Below are 13,238 nucleotides of genomic sequence, written 5' to 3'. Positions count from 1 at the left end.
ATCATATTCTTGCGGAACTGAAAATTGATAAAAACAATAATGATCGGTTATCAGGAGTGGATTTTAAAAAAAATACCTGGGGACAAAAAAATTAAAATGATTTGTAAGGGAATTTGTGTCCTGCTCAAACTGTCTGTTGTATATCTCAGTCTCATCACTTTTTCTTCATCCTCCCCCCAGTTTCACTGCTTGCTCACAAATAGCACCAGGGTCGAAGGTAGTTGGGTTTTGCATGGTTACACATAGGGTGGGAATCTAGGATACAAACAATAAATGAGACAGAAGGTTTTAAAAATCTTTTGCATTGGTTTAATTGTCAATGGAACAGCTGATTTCTGATCAAATTTATACCATTACAATTCATTTGTAAACCCATTAGATATGACAGCCTTTCTAGGGAGTTCCAAGACACTAAAGCAGCCAAAAATAAACACTAAAAATTATTACAAAGAGAAACTGAATACCAGGTTCCCTAAATAGTCGTCTTAAATCACTAAAACACATAAGAGTGAGATCCCCCATTTTTCAGGCCTCTCTAAGTGGTAGTGCTTGTAATGACTCAACTGTAGATTACCCCAGCTCACCACTTGTGGAACCTGCTGTACACTAACACCACCTACTGGTAGTACTAGGGAATTGCTTTCCTGACCACTTGATGTCCAATGAAAGGTCACTTACGAGCTGCCACTTCCAATTGAAGAGAGTTCTCATCAAAGTGGTAGACTGAACAACAGCATGAAGGGGCTACGGCTGCATTATCCATATATGGGCTTTAATGCAACACAAGTTTTGTATTTTGGTATGAATTTGGTTCTCATCACAATGAACTCAGTGTTTCCAGCGATGGATAGTGCAGTCTGGTTCATGGTCTTCTTCCTATGCAGCTCTGTTCACTCCTCGCCTTCAGCACTTCTGCAGTTGCAGTGTTGAGGGTCCCACACAGCTTGACACGAATCCTGACCTGTAATAGTCCCTGATCTTCCAACCTAACATCCCCTCATAGCTATGCTGGTCTGGATGTGCAGCAGCCCCAACTATTCCAGTTTGCAGCCCCCTCATGACTGTCTGTGCACCTCAACCTGGACATTCAGCACCTCTTCCATTCCAGTCTTGGGTCCCCACACAATGCTGCCGCTGCATTTCAATCCTGACTCATTCTACCCTTGTTTCTCCAGTCCTGAACCTTTCCTGGGCAAAGGATGCCAGGAGTGAATAACTGTGTGATGTTTGTGGTGTGGACAAATATCTGTTGATTAGTTGATTGCGATCCACCAGTTCTTTATACTTGTACCCCAAGTCAGGATTTGAACTCATACCTACATAGATGAAAGGTGAATAACTGCGGGGCTCCATTTTATTGCTAGCAATGCTGCTTTCAAACCTACTTTCTCAGGTAAGAAATGAAATTCTCACCTCAGTTATTGCAACACCTCTATGTACTGCTAAGGAAACTTTCTTTCCTCACCCAAACAAACAATCTTACCTTGCCTTCCAGGATTTTTCAAATTCCTAAGGAACCACGCAGCAAGGATCCAGAGCTTGTTAGCGGATGGCACTGTCAGCCCAGCCTAGTCTTGAAGGGAGACCTTCCTTCCATCAGCAGGGCTGGAATTCAAACCTCAGTGCCTCAAGCAGAGCAAACCCCCATGTTGCTACCTTAAAATGCACTAATAAAGAAATCAATGGAATGGAAGAGACATGCCTGTAATAAACAGAACACAGCAACGCTGTGATCTCCTGCCTTGCAGATGCATTTTAAGAGTGGCACCAATCACTGGGCCTCCATGTGAGCTATTACACCACTTCATTAATTCTCCTGGCATGGGGCCCAGCATGGCTGATACTGGTGCCTTGTGATGTGTCTGGTTTAGGGATAAAAGAAAGGAGAGAGGAAGGAATATATAATGGAATGCCACATATTCACAAAGAAAGGCAGTAGATTTCTGTCCTTCCTTGTAGAGTTCAGTAACCAGCATCAGAGCTTTTCAAGGCAACAGTTTTACCTTCACTTGCTCCACAGTGTGTGGCTGGTGTTTTTGGCCATTGTGAAAATACAAAAAATGGCTGAATTGTGGCTGAGTTATTGAGCTTTAGCAAGTGGCTTCTTTGGGCATCCAGAAGTTAATTTGCAGAGGGTTTTTGTCTGTGCTGTGAACATGGATAATGGCATGAAACAATAACATTTCCATTGCTAGTCACGCAAAGAGTCTCCAGGTACTTCAGTCAATGGAAGCATGAGGATCAGATGGCATTCATCGATGCGGGGAAGCTAACTTTCTAATGGTGCGGCATAAGGATTTGAGTGTGCAGTCACAGACTCTTATTCGATGCAGGTTGAGCTTCCTAGTATGACGTATAATTTGGATGCATTTCAGGTCAACAAACTCCGATTGGCATCAGAGGCAACGTTACACAGCTCTGAATGTTACCTTCATGTAGCTGCTGATATTTAATATTCCATGCCTCAGTTTTACTGTTTGATGGGAATTACTCATTAGATCAGCACAGATTGTTTTCTGTAGCACTGATGGCTACAGATAAAAATGTCCCTGAAGGAAATTATAAAAGTGCAATCAGATTGTGTTTATGTGTGTCGGAGGACATGGAAGAGGAGCAGGGAGGTGGACTAGCTGTTTCATTGACATAATTTGTCACTAACTGACTGCGTGTCAGGCCTTCGTTGTAATAAATCCCCATTACCGGAAACCTGTATCTCTCAAATCCTCATGCACAATGCAGAGGAATAACCAACACGTGTCCCTAGACCCCTGAGACGAGGAGGAATGACGCTTAGGGTCTGCAGGGATGATAATGACACTGGCAACACAACTTGCTGCAGAAACTGTACAACAAGACAAGTCGTCTTCTGGAGAAACAATCCCTCAAGTGCAGAAGTAACACAGCAAATCTTTGCATTCCTCTAAGAGCTGGGGAGGCCTATGAGCAGACAGCAGATAGAGCTGGGGACTTGTGCGATGCAGCTTTTATTAGTTCAGATTTCTTCATCTCTTCCTGGTCTTTACCCTTCAAGGCAAAGAAAACCCAGGCAATTAAATACTGAGACACTCTCTCATCCCTCCCACAGTCATCTCTCCACTGTGTGCTGTGTTCTGTGTTCTGATATTGTAGAATGGTAAATGTAACTCAATGCATTTGTCTGTCCCTAGCTCAGAGGAATGATTGGCTTATGGCTAAAGCACTGTACGGGGACTCAGGAGATGTGAGTTCCATTCCTTGCACTACCACAGACTTCCTATGTGATCTTGTGCAAGTCACTTAATCTCTCTATGCTCTGGTTCCCCATCTATAAAAGGGGATGATACTACTTGCTGTCTCCCACCCTTTGTCTGTCTTATCTTGTGAGTTCTACAGGGCAGGGACTGTCCCTTGCTGTGAATATGTATTGTGCCTTGAATAATGAAGCTGCAATCTTGGCTGGGGTCTCTAAGTGCTACTGTAGTATATGTTATAATAATTCCTACATAAATCTCAGAAAAGGTATGAGGAGGTTGGGGGATTCTCTGGGACCCTACCCCATCTCAAGATCTTAGAGGGGCAGTCTGAAAAATGGAGGGAATAAAAGGAGGCGTTGTCAAGGTATGATTGTTGAGAGTTTGTAATCATCTTTCCTGATTTCCTGTTGTTTCTTGTGCTGTTTTAGAAGCCTGGAAATCATTCCCCCACCCCCTTTTCCCAATTCTTATCCCAGCTCAGAAAAACTGAGTCCCTGAAGGAAAGGGATTGCTGCAGGCAGCTGAGTGATTGAGAATCCAGGAGCAGTGTTAGTCTCTGTGCTTACTGGCTCCAAATCTCTGTGCCCAAAATGAACAGTAGCTAAGGGAAAGCAGCTGACGCATAAATGTGGCTTGCCCCAGCACCTGAAGAAGCAGTCAGTACAGAAACTTATGCTCCTGTTAACGGGTCCTCAATGAACTATCTCCACGGGGACTCCCTGCCCTAATCCAAAAAGCTGCATGGCTGTGGGAAGAATGATGATGATGATTCTCTCTAATTTTATTTAGAATGAGAAAAGAAGTCTTGCACCAGTCACTTTATAATGGAGGAAGACAGAGCAGCCACTTCAAACTCCAGCTCAGCCAATGCCTCCTGCCCTCAGCTCTCCCTCAAGACATTTCCCAGTACCTCTTGCAGTTGCAGGCCCACAGACTCCCTGGATCTATCAAATAAGCATGTCTGCTCAATAAGGATGATTATCAGTTGAGTTTAGGCACAGAGTGTGTTCTCTTTATCTGCAGCAAGCAAGGTAGTGCTTGATTGCACAAGGCCACAGCAGAGATTCCCAACTCCCCAGTACCTATCTTTGGTGCCTGATCACACCCCTTGCAAGGCAGTAGTTCAAGAATGGATTCTAGTGTTGCCACCCATCCTGATTTTCAGGAGCCAGTTCTAGTTCTGATGAACCTGTCACATGTCCTGCACACCCTTTCTCTGTATAAATATATCTATTACATACACAAAAGCTTTGTTAAAATAACATTATTAAGGTTGTAAAGTCAATTACTCAGATGTTAGGAAATACCGGGATTAAGGTTGCCTGTGCAGCCTTAACTCAGCCCCCTTCTATTATGTATAAAATCCAGTTCTTAATTACTACTGTTTTTTCCACAGGGCCCCTGCCTAATTCAGTGCACAGAAAGGATCTTATTCAATTGATGAGCAACGATGGAATACTTTTTTTCTTCTCATTGTTCAATGTGTGGCCCCATGCCATTTTTACTGTGCACTATTTAGACCCATCTGTGAAGACAGAATTATTTTCTCTTGGTCTTTTCTATAGCATTCATCACTATCTGGGCACTTCACAAACATACATTAATTTATTTTCACATCTTCCCTGTGAGATTAGGTAGTTTTATTTTCTCCATTGTACAGATGGAGAATTGAGGCACAAAGATATTAAGGTCAAAAGTACCTGCTATCTTTGGGTGTCCAATCTTAGACACTGAGGACCTTTATTTTTCAGAGTAGCTAGCATTATATATCACTATATATGTTCAAAGCAGAGCTCCAAAGACTCCAGTTTCAGCTTATCACTTTCTGCAAATCAGACCACAAGATCTCAAGTTAGGCACAGAAAAAATGAAGAACACACAATTATTGACCATCCTTGGAAAGTTTGGTTTAAGGGGTGCAGGATAGCTCAGTGCTTTTGAGTCTTGACCTGCTAAACCCAGAGTTATGAGTTCAGTCCTTGAGGGGACCACTCAGGGATCTGGGGCAAAATCAGTACTTTGTCCTACTAGTGAAGGCAGGGGGCTGGACTCAATGACCTCTCAGGGTCCCTTCCAGCTCTATGAGATAGATATATCTCCATATATTATTTGCCTGGCATCACATGGGAACTCTACTGAGCATATGCAAAGAGCAGTTTTTCAAAGATAAAACTTTGCCATATTTGGACAGATTTTCCTGGAGAAAGCAAAAGGCACATCCATGATGTAAAGGCCATGTCCCAGTCAAATTTCAAGTCCCTGTTCCAAGCCATGGGAGTGCTAGAACTTCTCATAGAAAAGATTGTCAGAAATTTTTAACATGGGCAAAACAATGTATTTTTCACCACCCTTGTTCTTGGAAACAGCTGAACTTTTGGGGCTGACATTTTCCCAAAGCATTCAGCACAAAGCAAACACCAACAGTGTATGTTTGGCAGAGTGACAAGCAATTGAAAAAAAGGGTGATATAATGGGAAGTATCACCCAACAGTCCTTCTTATAATACATCCTAAAAAAAAACTGTGTTAAAAGAATGTTTAAGGTTGCAAAGTCAAACACTCAAAAATTAGGAAATGCCCTATTTAAGGTTGCCGGTGCAACCTGAATTCTGCCCCCTTGTGCATATACATTATGACACCATCTTTAATTATGTGATCACATATTATTTTTTCCACCAGATCCCCCTGACTTATTCAGTGCTTATTTGGACGGTGCTCACTGTTTGAACAGCTATTCAATAGTTTGTTTTATGCTCATCATTCAGTGTCTGGCCTCTTACCTTATTTACTGCACATTAATCAAACCTGGCTCTGATTACAGATATGTGAATTTCCTGATGGGCTTTTCTATGATGCTGTCACCATAGTATCTTAGTTCTTTATGAATATTAATGAATTTATCTTCACACATCGCTGTGAGGTGAGATGGCATTATTATCCCCATTTTATACATAGGGAACTGAGGCACAGAAATTAAAGCCAAAATTGTCAAGTAATTTTAAGTGCCCAATGTGAGACACGTAGGGCCTGATTTTTCATAGTAGTTAGTACATTATAGCACTCTATATGTGCAAAGCAGAGCTCCCATTGCCCTCAGTTGCAGTTGTGAGTGCTTAGCATTTCTGAGCATATAGGTGTCTCAAGTTGGGTACTCAGGAGATGAGAAACACACATGTTTAACGTTTGGTTTAAGTGACTTCCCCCACTTTATATAGCAACTCTGTGGCAAAGGCAGGGATAGAATTCATTTTTCCTTGTGGCATTCAGCTGCCTTAACCAGAAATCTATCCTTTCTCTTCGTGCAGTTCCCACATTCACTGCACACTTTCCAACTTCTGCAACAAGTGAGGCAGAAGTACTACAGACAACAGCCTCACCCACTGAACAACCTGAGAGCACAGTGCATCCTGTGCAATCTTAATTCTGGCATTTCCTAACCTTTTAATGCTTAACTTTGCAGCCTTACTGTCCTTTTAATGCAGTGGGGGGGGCGTATTTGGGGTTGTGGGGTGGTAATTTCCTACATTTTTTAAAATGTAAGTAGTTCTAAACCTGAATTTCCTAGGTTTACAATACTCCGTTTTGGGATAATTAGAACATTTCTGTAATGTTTTTTACCTTGAATTACTAATACGTTCTCTCAACATTTACTCCATCTTAACATAGTTTTTTGCCTGGGAATTTCCTTGGTTTATTAAAATGTTTATACATGAATACTATATGAGAAACCCAAAGAGAATTCCACCATGTGATATTTCTAATGATTTGAAGATATATGGTATCCACCTTCAACTTTTTTTTTTTTTTTCGATTTTAGTTATTTTAGTTTAAGGCAGATAGCCCAGTGCACCAGATAAGCACAAAAGCATTCAGAGCTCATTGGTTAACTAAGCTTCGTTTACAACTGTTTTGTGAGAACAGTGCCAAGCAGCTAATATGCACTGGTGAATATGGCCTTTAAATTGCAATTGGGCATGTTTTCTCTGAAAAGTTAACTCGGGTGTTGCCCCAACCCAGCTCCTGTTGACACACACAGTCCTCTGGCCTGGGTGGGATGGTGCCTTGCACCTGGACTACCTGACCCATCATGGGGTTTAGACTAAAGCTCAAGTGCTGCTTGCACTCGGGCTAGAAACTTACCCATTTTGCAGTAGGGACGCAGGCTAAACCACAGAAATGCTGATTGTCCTCCATTGCCTTCCCACACTTCCCCCCAGGGGCCCAGAAGGACAGACAAGTTCTCCTGCAATTCACTGGAAAAGAGTCATAGAGTGGCTCAGCTTATTGCAGGGCAAAGAACCATGGGATGTGCTAGTGACACATTTGGGTGAGCGGGCCCAGTAACTCAAGTATGGCATTGTAGCAGCTAACCCAGTTTCTCAGACTCGAGTAGTGATCACCCAGGTAAACGCTGCAGTAAAGACAAACTCATTGACATGTTCATTTAGAGCAGCTGGTGTCCCAGGGGCCACATCCAGCCCACCAGATCATTTTATTTGGCCCACCACAGCCCAGCTCAGGACGGGCAATCTGGCACCACCAGGACCAGGGAGGGGACAGGGAATCAGGAGAAAGGGCCACACTTGTGCACAGATGTGCACGTCACATGAAACCATGGCGAGAGCCAGCGGGCTGGAGCAGGGCACCAGCCCCAGCCCCATGTTCGAGGAGCCACCGCTGCATCCAAGTGCCATGGGAAGCCATTGATGCGGAAAGAGAAGTTTAACAAAGAGAAGGTTAAGGGTTACTTGATTACTGTCTTTAAGTATCCAGAGGGGGAACAAATATTCAGTAATGGGCTCTTCAGTCTATCAGAGAAAGGTATAACACAACCCAATGGCTGGAATTTAAAGCTAGACAAATTCAGATTGGCAGTAAGGTGCAATTTTTTACCAATGAGGGTAATTAACCATTTGAACGGTGTGGTGGATTCTCCATCACTAGCAATTTTTAAATGAAGAATGGATGTTTTTCTAAAAGATCTGCTCTAGAAATTATTGGGGGAAAAGTTTTATGGCCTTATTCAGGAGCTCAGAGTAGATGATCACAATGGCCCCTTCTGGCCTAAGAACCTGTGAATCTATAAATGAAAAAAGCTAGCATGTGACCATTGAACTTTTAAAGAGCAGTGACCACTGGGCCAAGTAATCCACCAATGAGAACTCTTGACACATGTCTAATATCCTTTATGCCACTGACTCATGTCAGGAAATGTGGAGATTGGCTGAGTTATCTCTGATGTCAGTGGCTCTATTTAAGAGTTACTTGGGTGTTTGACCTCTATATATAGGTCTGTAGCCTATATATAATTAGACACAATTGTTAATAACGTACGTTAATTACAACTTAATTTCTTACGTACAAGATTTCAATTAATTTTAACTCTATGGACTGTTGTGTTGAAGTGTCTATGTTATTCTCTCACTAAAATCGTTTGGGATAGAGTAAAGACTGACACAGATGCTGGAGTTCTTAAAGGGCCCAGTTTTTAATACATTTTAATTCATAAACTAATAAAGGATTTCCTTCATGCTTGAAGAGTGGAGGAGGATACGCTGTATCTTTCATACAAAGCAAACAGGCTGAGTGTCTGCTTTAAGTGTAAAACAGAACTCGGCCTTAACTATAGAGTTGTTACCAGCACCATCATCAGATAGCCCCTCTCCTAAACTTAAACCCTACCAGACCGTCACTGTATTGTTCTCCTTTCCAGTATATCTCTGCCACTTTATCTCTCCTGCCTTCCTCCAGTGGGATTTCTCCATCTACATCTTCCTCTTGCAGAATTCCCCATTCCTCTTGCCCCACCCTGGTGGCACTCCCCTTCCTCTCAGCCCTTAGCACCCAGCCTGTAGGAGAAGGTACGGGAGGCCATCAGTGCTGCTATCTGACATTCTGCCTCTGAAAGCCAACTAGGAACCAGTGAAGAGCAGCAGAGGAGAAGGAGAGGCAGCCTGTGGTAGCCCCAGCAGTAGCAGAAAGAGCTGCCAGTGGCAGGAGAAAAATGCAGCCACACCTGCTCTTTTTAACTGGGGAACTCAGGGCATGAGGACAGCAGAGACAGCGCGAGTGCACACCTGAGAACACACTCCTTCCAGTTGTTGAGGCCTGAAGAATGGCCACTCAGAGAACCACTGCTTCTCCCAGAGGTCATGGCCTATAGAATGACCATTCAGAGAATCATTGCAACTGTTAGGCAGGCTGCGGCCCAGGGAAGTCAGCATCACCTGTCAAATAAACAATGCACTGGCGCTGCTTCACAGCAGAGCCCCCTGGCAAAAGCTGCTTCTTGATCTTGCTTAGTGATATTATTATTTGTTATCAAAGACAGATTGTGGCTTCACTGCATAGAGATGTAGCCGAAAAATGAGGAGAATGGCCTAGGGGGAAGAAGCAGAGAAAGTTGCTTAGACATACACACATTGAATAATTAGTGATAAGAGCCAAGGAAATATTCATGACTCTGTGGAAAGAGAAATAGATTTTTTATTAAATTTGAGTTTTTCTCTTTAAAGCAGTTAAAGTTGCTTTGTGATTGGCAGCATGGAAATGAATTTTCTACATATTCTGGCTGGCCAGAGGATCCCATGTAGCCAAGATAAAGCCACAGATATACAGCTGCCATACACTGGAAAGAATTCAGAGTGCTGATGCCAGAAGCCTATACTCTCTTGTGGCAGTTGCAGTGCAGCTGTTGAATGGTCAGGTTAACCCAGCTTCCTCTCCCCCAGCTTTATCCATGTATCCTACCCCCAAAAATGCCCCAGTTCCACAAGCATCATTTATTTAGTTAGTCCAACCTTCCATTAGTATGATATTGCCAGTTTGTTCCACTGTTCATTGGATTTTTTTTACAACTTCCATGAGGTTAGTGGATGCTTCCACACATCTGATTGGTGTTCAAGGGATTTTTGTATCCTTCTCCCGTCCTCTCCTCCCAGCTTCTGGGAGGATTCCAATAGATTCCAGCACGGGGTATCCTTTAAGAATCCTGTGAGATTCCCTTCCAAACTGGTGGAGATAAGGGAACTGTGATGTTTTTGAGGTGTGTGATGGCAGTATGCAGAAGAAGATATGTTGGTATGCAGATTTCAGTACTAAGGTCCCTCTCTTTTGAAAGGATGAGTGTTGTCATATGATGTGATTGGAGAGATTGTATTCCAATCTTGCCCTCCTCAGTATCCAGAGGTAGGAGTGTTGACGCCTGTCACTGATAAAGTTGCCATACAGGAATAAAAATGGTGAGGCAATCCATATAACTAAGAAAGAAAAATGTTACTCTAGTCTCTCAATGCATCTGAAAATTCCATGTCCCCCCAGGAAACGTTCTGTTCCTTCAGAGTGGGAAGGATGGTGTAGCACCCAGGACATAGAACTGGGGCTCAACAGACTTGGGTTCAATTCCTAGCTTGGCTGCTGACTAACTATGTAACTATGGACAAGTCATTTTATCTACCCTGTGCCTCAGTTTCCCATCTGTAAAATGGGGATGGTACTTCCCTACCTTACAAGGAAGTTGTGAGGTTAAAATCCATTCAAGATCATGAGAAATGCAAATACTATGGTGATGGGGGCCATATACGTACCTAGGCCATGTCCTAATACATTTGCTACATCCTGATGCACTTTTTCAGGTGGACATTGCCTAGAAAGCTGCTGTGACTCAGCAGCAGAGAGTGCATTCAAACTAATATGTCCATTACTATGGGCAATTCTACACTACCACGCTACATCGGCACACCTGCACCAGTGCAGTTGTGCCACTGAAGACGCGTTATGCCAATGGGAGAGCACTCCCCCATCGACGTAATTACTCCACCTCTGTGAGAGGTGGAAGCTATGTCAGTGGGAGAGCCAACATAGTGCAGCGTGGACAGCACTTTAAGTCGATGTGATGTTTTCACCCTCTGAGTAACGTAAATTACATCGACTTAATTGGTAGTGTAGACAAGCCCTGAGTGACTTAACTGAATGGCTGGTTGAACCAAATGTCCAAGGTCAGATGTAAACTCTTTTTATGCTCTCTCTGCTGCAAGCAGTAAATGATGTTTTCAATCCTCACATGCATTGACACACATCCTACATCTCCCATCTCGGGCCCTTACACTGCTCTGACTAAGCAGCTCAGTTCCCATCTGCAATTTGCTATGCTAGTCCAGTCCTGGTCTCCAACCCAAAGTCTGTTACTGCTCTTCATCTCTGACCTGGATCTCTCCTAAACTGAGACTGCCAACTCTGCAGTGGTTTTATGATGTGTAGAAATACCTGTCAGGGATTCTGTCACTCGCCAAAATAATTTCATTTGCGATCCATGATGCATTTGATCGCTGGTCTGAAAGCCAGTCCATTAACCCATTACATCCCCCAAACCTCATCCCATATTATTATGAATCTGTGAGGCAATAATAGTTCAGTGGAGGACAGCCTAATGAATTTGCTGAAGATGAATCTGCCACTGCTTTTCTGTGTCCTGACTGGAGGATGATAGGACACCTAGGAGGGTAAGGCTCCATGGCAGTAGGGAGGACAGTTATAGACTTCGGAGGAGAGGATGAAGGCAGCTGTTCCTGGCAGCGGCTCAGAATGGCTGAGCTGTAGCTTCTGGAGTTACATGTGTGCGGCTGGGCGTATCTTTGTTTAAGAGTAACTGGACTAATGTACCTAGCATGGATAAAAACATGCACATGCACAAACTACTCCGCACCTTACGCTGACATCAATTTCTTTCCGACAAGGGTAAATGACCCACTGCAAAGCCCTGAAATTAATGGTAGCTTGGCCGAGGGCCAAGAATATTGTCATGTTATCACTATCATACATGGGATTGTGATGTTCGAAAGATGGGGATGTTTATATAGCTGCAGCCGACACTGCCATGTTCCAGGCCATTAAGCGGCCTCTGTGGAAATATCAGGACCTCTATGTTACCATGAAACTACAGATCTATAAACTACAGTTATACCAGCGCTGTTGTACAGCAGTGAAATGTGAGGACCGAGGAAAGGCTGAAGACAGGCGGACTGATGTTTTTGATTCTCACCATCTTCATCAATTGCTTCATATTAAGTGGGAGGACAAGCTCAGTAATGAGGATATTCATAGCAACTGCCAGCATCAGCACTGGTTCAATTTTGGTGGCTTTCTTGGTTTGGATATATTATTAGGATGGAAGACGTATGAATTTCAAAGCATATTTACCAAGGAATGGAGATGAAAAGTGGTCTGCAGTAGCTTTGGTGCTGCAATAAGATTGCCAGTGATGGACAGAAACTGAATATCCAGCCAGATGGTCATATGGACCTAGCTAGAGATTATCAGGGTAGCCCTCAAACTGCAAGGAGGCTATGCTTCTTTGGGATTTGCCTTGATTATGATGATTGTTATCATAATATGTTGCATTTCTATAGCAGTGTCTATCCAAGAATCTCAAAGAATTTTGCAAACACTGATGAATTAAACCCCATAACACCTTTGTGAAGTGCAGGTAGAGAACTAATATTATTATTAGTTCTATTTTACAGGTGGTGAAACTGAGGCACAGAGAAATTAAGGCCAAAATTTTTCAAAAGTGGCCATTAATTTTAGGTGCCGCAAAACTGAGGAAATTGAAATCAGTGGCCACTTCACAAAATTTTGAACTAAGTAACTCACCAAAGAATATGCAGGACATAAGAGCTGGCAGCAGAGCTCAAGTATCTTCACTCCAACTTCTATGCTTTAGCCACATGACCATCTTTTTCCTCTCAAATATACAGCTACATGCCAATACAGTACCAAATCCAACGAACTATGTGAAGACAGAGCCCAATTTTTATTAAATTAGAATTGAACCATAGTCTGTTTTGACTCAATAATCTAAATTTACAAGTTACCTCCTAAATGAAGACCACCTGAGGACTACTGATCTGATAGCTCTGGTTAGAATGTCCCTTGTAACCTCACAGAGAGAGTACAGTGGAGTCGCATCATATGTGCATTTAATTTACACGAATTCAACTATATGCGC

At 42.9% G+C, this 13,238-nt stretch overlaps 1 protein-coding gene across 7 annotated transcripts in view; it reads left to right on the top strand.

Annotated features, from left to right (window-relative positions):
* Nucleotides 1-13,238, top strand: part of BRSK2 (BR serine/threonine kinase 2) — a 463,971-nt gene that overhangs the window by 362,368 nt on the left and 88,365 nt on the right. The gene's annotated exons all lie outside the window — the stretch shown is intronic.

Source organism: Mauremys mutica, chromosome 4 (genome assembly GCF_020497125.1).
Source record: "Mauremys mutica isolate MM-2020 ecotype Southern chromosome 4, ASM2049712v1, whole genome shotgun sequence".
Classification (NCBI taxonomy): Eukaryota; Metazoa; Chordata; order Testudines; family Geoemydidae; genus Mauremys; species Mauremys mutica.
Note: the sequence above shows the minus strand (reverse complement) of the source record. Positions and strands in the feature narration are given on the sequence as shown.